This window comes from Centroberyx gerrardi, chromosome 3, assembly GCF_048128805.1.
Source record: "Centroberyx gerrardi isolate f3 chromosome 3, fCenGer3.hap1.cur.20231027, whole genome shotgun sequence".
In the NCBI taxonomy this organism is placed as follows: Eukaryota; Metazoa; Chordata; class Actinopteri; order Beryciformes; family Berycidae; genus Centroberyx; species Centroberyx gerrardi.
The window spans coordinates 28,893,488-28,901,258 of record NC_135999.1 but is presented as its reverse complement, the minus strand read 5'-3'; positions in this window follow the sequence as shown (position 1 = coordinate 28,901,258).

Here is a 7,771-nt window from a genome sequence, read left to right as displayed (position 1 = left end):
AGAGAAAGAGAAAAAAAATAGTGCAATCAATCAAACTAAAACCAATTATTGTGATCCTCGTTAAGTGCTCATTTACACGGACATCGATCATATAAGCCTAGAAGAATAAAAGTCCAACTCACAAGGTACAAAATAAAGAACCAAAACAAAAAATTTAGTGTACATAAATAAAACTACAATATGAGAAAAATATTTTTTTAAATTATACAATTTCTTGTCAAACTGTAAACAGTAGATATTGAAAAAATGAGGTCCATTGGGGTATTTGGAGAACCTGTGTATGTGTGTGTGTGTGTGTGAGGTACAGTCCAGGTGGGACTAGACCGAGAAAGGGGGCTCGGGGCGTCCTGAGCATCGGCACAGCGCCCCCTAGGGCCCGTCTGGACTGGAGGAATGAGGTATATCGTCAAACCCAAAAAAATCTTGGCGGAAAGAGGAAAGCCCAGCAGGCCCTGAAGCGGGGCGTCCAGCCACCCGTTAAGAACCGAGGTGAGATCACCAAGTCAGAAACCTCAGCAGGAGAAACTCAAGACTGAAGAAAAGAAGGAGGTTCGTTCTTCCACCCGAACCAGAGTCCAAACCCCTGGACGAGACTTCCTGTGTCTACCCACGTGTCACAGGCTATTTCCAACCGCGTCAGGACTATCCCTACCACAAGCATCAAAAAAATCTGTTACTACCAAAACCAACATCAGGAATGTATAAAGCGTTTAAGAGTTCATAAGAGCAAAATATGAAATACAACTTATTTTTAAGAGTCTTTACACAGTTCTCACCAAAATTCACCGATTTGATTGTTGTACGAGGTACAAATACGCAAAATGGATGCAATCCAAAATCCTGTCACCCAGACCAGGCCAATAGACAAACTCTTAAGTACGACTCCCTGTCATGGGTGAACGCAGGCCTGCAGAGGAGGCTCCCAACACCACGGCATCGGCCAAGCTATGTGCAGCGACACAAACACTAGCAACGTTCAGGCTCCAACCAGCCACAGGAGAGCGTGGCGGCTGTCTGAAAGCCAAAGAACGAACAAGAACAAGCCACTCTCGCGTGAGTTCGTTGACTGCGGAGAAGCATGAGCGACAAAAACTGCAGAACGGAGCTGACTGCTCCTGTTCGGGTCTGAAGCTCCGGGGCTCCAGCTGAGCTCCCCCTGCTCTGCTGAGAGAGGCTTACAAGGTTTCCCTGAAGCTTGATAAGAAGTGAAGGCAGATCTGTCGCATTCCTCTGTGTTCTGTGTGATTCCATCGACGGAGAGAAAAATCTAAGTTAGCACTTGAACCGGATACGGATACCTCAACGTGGAGGCTCAAAACGGATTCTAAATTCAGACTCAAACCGCTCGAAAGCCTCGCCACTGTTTTGTGCACTTGTGTAGAAGGTTTTAGGTTTCAGCAGGAATTAGCCTGGCATAAGTCATCCTTATGATGGAGCTGTGTAGCCGCACGGTAACTGATGCTCGCGTCGATGCTCGGCGTAGAATAAGCCACGGTGCCTGAGGCAAGTAGAAGAGAGAACAGAGCGCTAACGAGACTCTGAGCACAAGGTTGACATTCATAAGATACTAAATGATCCAGAGATCAAAAATAGTAGAGACAGAGAAAGGATAGAAAGGGAAAAGCAAAGCTAAAAGTGGAACGATAAAGCAAAAATCTGAGGGCGGGAAAAACAGCTCATGATCGTTTCAAATTTTGGCGGTAATTTTCGTCGTCATGGGAACAGGCTAAAGAAAATGAGCCGTAGTTAAGGTGTGATCACTGCTAGGCCTCGGTGTAGATTAAGTACCTGAATAAGAGTGAGAGCAGTGTTGTCTGGAGTCCCTGAGGGTGTCTGGGTAATGTAGTTTGAGTCCGTAAGACGCCGAGAGGGAGGCGTCCTTTCCTACAGACAGCCGGGGTACGTTCAGAGACGCAACGCTTCAAACGGGTACATGTTCCATTGAGTTACTATAAGAGCACAGGTAGATTCATGTTACTTAAAAAAAAAACAGCCCCGAGGCTGCAATATGGTCGAAGAACAACGGAGGAAAATCAAAATTGCAAGCTTTTCACATTATTTCTTACACAGCCACACGGATTCACACTCACACTCTTTTTTTTTGTTACTTTACACAAGGAAAAAAATGATTGCAAAAGAGCTTTAGCCAAAAACCACTACGAAAGCTGTTGCAGTGACAAACAAACACCTTAGGTGCTCCTCCTACTCAGGATAGGGATTTTCTTTTTTTTTCTCAGGGGCAAATATTTCATATTCAAAACATCAGAATCTGTCCTGTGGACGACGTCCAAAAAAAGCGCTTTTGGATGAACCAGCCTCTTCAAACAAAAGGACTGATACGGGGGTATGTACACCAGCATGCAAAAATATCGAGGGTCGACGTTCACAAAACCGTCTGTCACTCCCTGCGAAGCTCGAGGGAGATCCACTTCTAAGACTACACTGTCTGTTGGGTCCTGAAAGAGCCTGTACAGTATCATCACCCCCCTCCTCCTCCCCCGCCTTCATTTAAAACAGTCTTTACTTTTCTTGACATAAAAACACTAACCGTTCTCCACAGTGCCTTCAATATACAGTCCGCCTCGCCTGAGAAAAGACAGGCAAGGGTTGATGGGTAAAGCAGTTCTATATACAACCGTCCTGAAGACCCCCCCACCACCACCCCCCATCCCCCCCGTGACTCTCATGTCTACGTCATCTTCATAAATATACTGTCTTTACAGTGTCCACGTTAGAAAAACCCGCCCATCCCCCATCCCCCCGTTTCACAGAATCAGGCTTGAAAAGACTACAACTACACTACTTCCTAGTTCCACTACTTCTTCTTCTGTTAACAAAAAAACTCAAGTCGCCCTGCCCCCCTTTGCCCTATGCTACATCATGGGGAAATACAAGCAAGAACAGAGTAAGAAAACGAACACCAAAGCAACCGAGTGAGAGTGATTTTACCTAACATACTGCACTGGACTTCTGTTTGTTTCCCTGAATCATCAATGGAAAAGGCGCATCCTTTTCCTTTTCAAGATAAAGTATATGACATTAGAGATTTGTATATACATATGCATTTGTGTCTGTGTGGGGCTTGTATAGGTATATCTATGTGCACATATAGAGTATTTCTTATTCTTAAATATGTATAGTTAAATTAGAGGTTAGTTGTGTTTGCGTTTTTTTACATTCAGTTTTTAACAACGATAAGAGTAGATAAGTAGATAAAGACGAGAGGTATGCAAAAGGAACGATGTGGGGACTGTGTGGTTTCAAGTGTTCCACGCATTGGCCTTCATTCATTGAGCAAACCCACTTTCAAAACTCAAAAGACGGGAGGGGAAAAAGTCACCAAAGCCCCGTCTTTCACTGGGGTTAAAAGAGCAGAAGTATGTTCTGTATAAATCCTTCTGAGCCGTTGGGAAATTCCAGATGTGGAGTATCAGATTTTGTCATGAAACCCGACCTCCTCGCGTCTTCTTCTCAGACGAACGCGAGGCAGGCTGCGGTGTTTTTCACGGAGCAAAAAAGACAGACCAACGAGGACGTGAAACCAAAACGGTAGAAAAAAAGCTATGGAACCTCCACTGAGCGCTACACACTGCGTGGCAAACAAAGTGACAGGAAAGAAAAAAAACCAAAACAACGAGGAAATGAGAGCGTCCAGGTGACGGACGCCGATGGGCAGGATCTGACAAAATGTGGAGGTTGTCAAGGTTACATGGATTTCTTTTCTGAGGTATTCTGTGTTGTAAGTTTTTTTTTTTTTTAATTCTTTACATTGTTGCACACCAACAAACACCAAGATGGGAAATATTACCAAAGACTGAAAGAAAGAACAAACACCGAGAGTTATTTTCCCAAACCCAGATTGAGCCGAAGCGCTCGCTTCCAAGCCGCTCGCCTTAATTTGGCATTGGGGAAAACAGCTCTCCCCGTCCTGTCAGTTAGATCTCCAGAGGACCAACGGGGCGAAGTATCTCAAGTGAGCTCCACATGAGCCTCCCCTGCTAGAGCGATTCATGTTTACAATCCTTGCTGTTTATAAAGCACTGAAAATAAGTATTTGGCTGAAAATAATGTACAGAATTCGACAAAAAAAGGCTTTTCGAAGACCCTTTTAAGTGATGTTGTTCTGGCTTTCATGAGTGGACGTCGACTTTGGCCAGTTGAGTGTGAGGCGTTCGGCACAAATCTGTCTGAATAACCTGGAATCAGTTTTTGCGGGAGGAATTGTGAGTATATTAGGCGTCTAACCTTGTCTGCTGTTTGACAGAACATCTCTCTCACCTGCCATACTTCCTCGCTGAGGACTGAGCTCCGATATCCGCTCGCTGACTGCCGGTCTGTCTGACCTGACTATCGATCGTGCTCATGAGCCAGTGTTGCTCTTCAGCTCGACTATAAATACACTGGCTGGCGTGGTTTCTGCATGTAGTGTAGACTTGACAAATGGAAAGTAAAGTAGAGAACGCAAAAGGCATGCAGGTTGTCAAAGGAACCGAAGTTGAAACGCTAAAGACGGCGTAACTCGACAGACAGTAAAAAGCTACAGAGGGACACAGCGATGCACTGGCAATTTCAACAAAACACAACCCCGCTCATTAGCTGATTTTTTTTTCTTTTTTGAACACAGAAACCTAAAAGTCAAGCCCGGCCCGCCCACACCCTGTTTTTTTTCTTGCGTTGAACCCTGAAACACATCAAAACAAGAGATCAGAGACATCATACAACATTAACGGCCAAACCTTTTAAATATTGAGTCTCTTTTGTGGAGAGAGTTCATGAAATTTTCAACAAGACTGAAATATTAACCAACTGCCAAACGTATATATTTATATATATATATATGTATTTTTTTCTGAAACAGTTCTTAATATTGCAGAAGATGATGACCCCCTCGCTGCAGAAAAAACTCAAGCCCCGACTTAAAAAAGAATCAAATCTGCAAGTTCCTCATCAGAGTTCAATACATCACTAACAGATCTGCCGCTGTGGCAAAGCCTCTGTGAAAAGAGAAAAGAAAGTGAGGAGGAAGGGAAGGTGTGTGGGGGGGGGGGGGGTAAGGCGGCATCTGATTGGTCCCAGAGAAGGCCCCAGAGGCTTCTGGGTAGCGGAAACAACCCCAAGAGGTTATGAGGTTCTGAAAAGGCCTGATGGGAGGTGAGGGACCCGGCGCTGCCCAGGAACACCTCACCTCTCCTGGGAGCACAGCGAGCCTGTCAGCCCCGCGGTGCTCACGCTCCACTGGCCATGGACGCTATAGAGGTAAGCGTGTGTGTGTGTGTGTGTGTGTGAGGGAGTTAGGGCGGGATGGGAGGGAGCGGAGGGGAGGGGAGGGGAAGGGACGCCATTTCATCAAAGAAAGTGACAATAAAACCAAACAACATTTACAGGGAGGTGTGGAAGGCGACCATGGAGCAGCACGGGCCATTTCACACTTTTGAGTGACAGGGCAATCAAGATGTGACACATTTTAGAGAAGAAGAGGAGACCGCGATGGTCAACAAACAATCAGAGGATACTGTCCTCGAGGAGCGCCGGCGGGCGGCGTGACAAATCACATCCCGCTAACTCTGCAGGCGCGTAACTTTCATCAAGAAGCTTCCGTCCCAGCCGACCTCACCTCAGAGGGATCGAGGCCTGGGAGGCGATGGTACGTCACCGGCGATTAAAACCGACCGAAACAAACGGCGCTTCGGTTTTCTAATCGACTTTACGCGTTCGGCTGACTCCTGCAGCAGAGAGATCCCTACCGGCAGAGTCCTGATGACAGACTGAGGTAGCAGAAACAAGAGAGACCGTCTCAGAGACGAGCAGAGAGAAGGCTTCACACACTCCCACGCACTCACCCATACACACAGACGGACAGATGCTCATACACACACACACACACACACTCGCACAGATAAAAACAAGAGAGCGAGACAGAGAAAGAGGTGCCTTTGCATCAGTCCTCTTTGCTGTAGATTAGCTGGAAGTATAGCGAGGGGAAGAGGACGTGACGGAGAGGATAGAGGACATTATGAATGGTTAATATGTGTTTGCCAGTGCTGGACAAAGATTTTGTATAAACATCACATGTCTTCTGTCAACAGGACTTCCTTTCTAACAAAGATGCATTGGCTTAAGAAGCATAAAGCATTAACATCAAAAGCGGCTCTCGCACAGAAAGCGTTTATAACCGGTTGTTCCGCAGCAGACTGTCTGTTCTGCTGGATTCTCCAGACCAATACCAAGCCTCCCCGCTCTTGTAGTTAGGCAGGAAAAGAACCGGTGTCTGCAGCACTGGGTTGGAGTCGAGAGCGAGACAGACCAGCTGGTCCGTGCCGTCGGCTCTGAAGGGCCAGACGCACCTCCACATGGGAATGATGCTGCAAGATTGTCATGGCAACACACAAGGGCACCCCGTGAAATCTCTCCCATCACAGAGCATTTTGATCAGATTTCTTTCAGCTGCCCCTGACTTTCTAAATTTCCTTTTCAATCCGCACATTAGCTCCGATATTTTTTTTGCCCCTAATCCCCCGCGCTCTTTGGGTGGAATTTCAGATGAACTGTGTCACCTTTTAATCGCAGACGGTATGTGCTGAAGTAACATTCGCCTGTGTGTGTGTGTGGAAGAGAAGAGTGTGTGTGATGTGAATTTCAGCGGCGTTCCAGTAAAAGCCTGTTGTCTGAGCGCAGCGTGGGGGTGGGGATGGCGACCTTCAGCGGCCTTTATTCTTCTCTACTTCACTTAGATTTCTTCCTCGCACTCCCATCCACCTCCTCAGACTGCCGCGTCTCTCTCTGCGCTCTCCGTCTCTCCGGCTGTCTGTCTGGCCTCCGTCTGTACGGAGGGGCGAGACGACACCGGGAGCTCGTCGGAAAGAGGCGAGAACAGCAAGTGTGAGAAGATGTCCGCCTGCGAGCCGCTCGCACGGCGGTGGAAATGTAAAAATTCGACCCAAATCTCACGTGACATTTTGCTTCGAGAAAAGAATGTTGTTCTATGATTTCGCTCGGGCGGTTAGATTATGCGCGATTAGGAAACCAACCCTTGATGATTAGATTTGGGATTGTGATTAGAGTCTGCGAAAGGCACTCCCGATTCCACTGATTGAAGAACAACAAATATAATCAATTAGTCCTGGCCGCACCATCGGTTTGGATGAGCGGACGGAGTTAAGGGTGATCCAATTAGTAGATTAACGAGCCGGGATTGGCATTCATTTACAATTCCTCTCACTTGGAGATCAACAGTTACAGTGGAATAATGTCAAAGGAGGAGGAAATTATATTGCAGAGTATTTTAGTGCCAATTTGGAGAAAAATCCTTAAAGTTTCTCATGCAATCTCTGGTCTGTAAACGTGTTAACATTTTAAGTTACCTGCTATGTTTTAAAAAGCACCACAATTTCTTCCAATTTTGTGTTATGAGTGATTTTGTAAAAGTAGGTATTTGAGTAAAGAATAGAGGTGAAAATCTGAAAATCCTGATTCAGTTTTCAGACAGTGGAATGATAATGTTAAAGCAATTTTTCACAACACAATTCTGGCTGTCAAAAGGAGTGGTGCATATGATTTTTTTTTTTTTTTCTCAGGTCATCATCCATGTGGCCCGTCCTGCCCGGACTGTAATGTGACATAATGGCAGACAGTCAGCTTTCTGCAGACACTCGAGGTCCAGAGCTGCTTAAAAAACTAGTCAAATTTGTGGTGATGCTCAATAAAGAGAGACTGAAGGGGGTTGTTGTGTTGATTGCTGCGGGTCAGCATCATTCCAGAGGCGTGTCTGGCC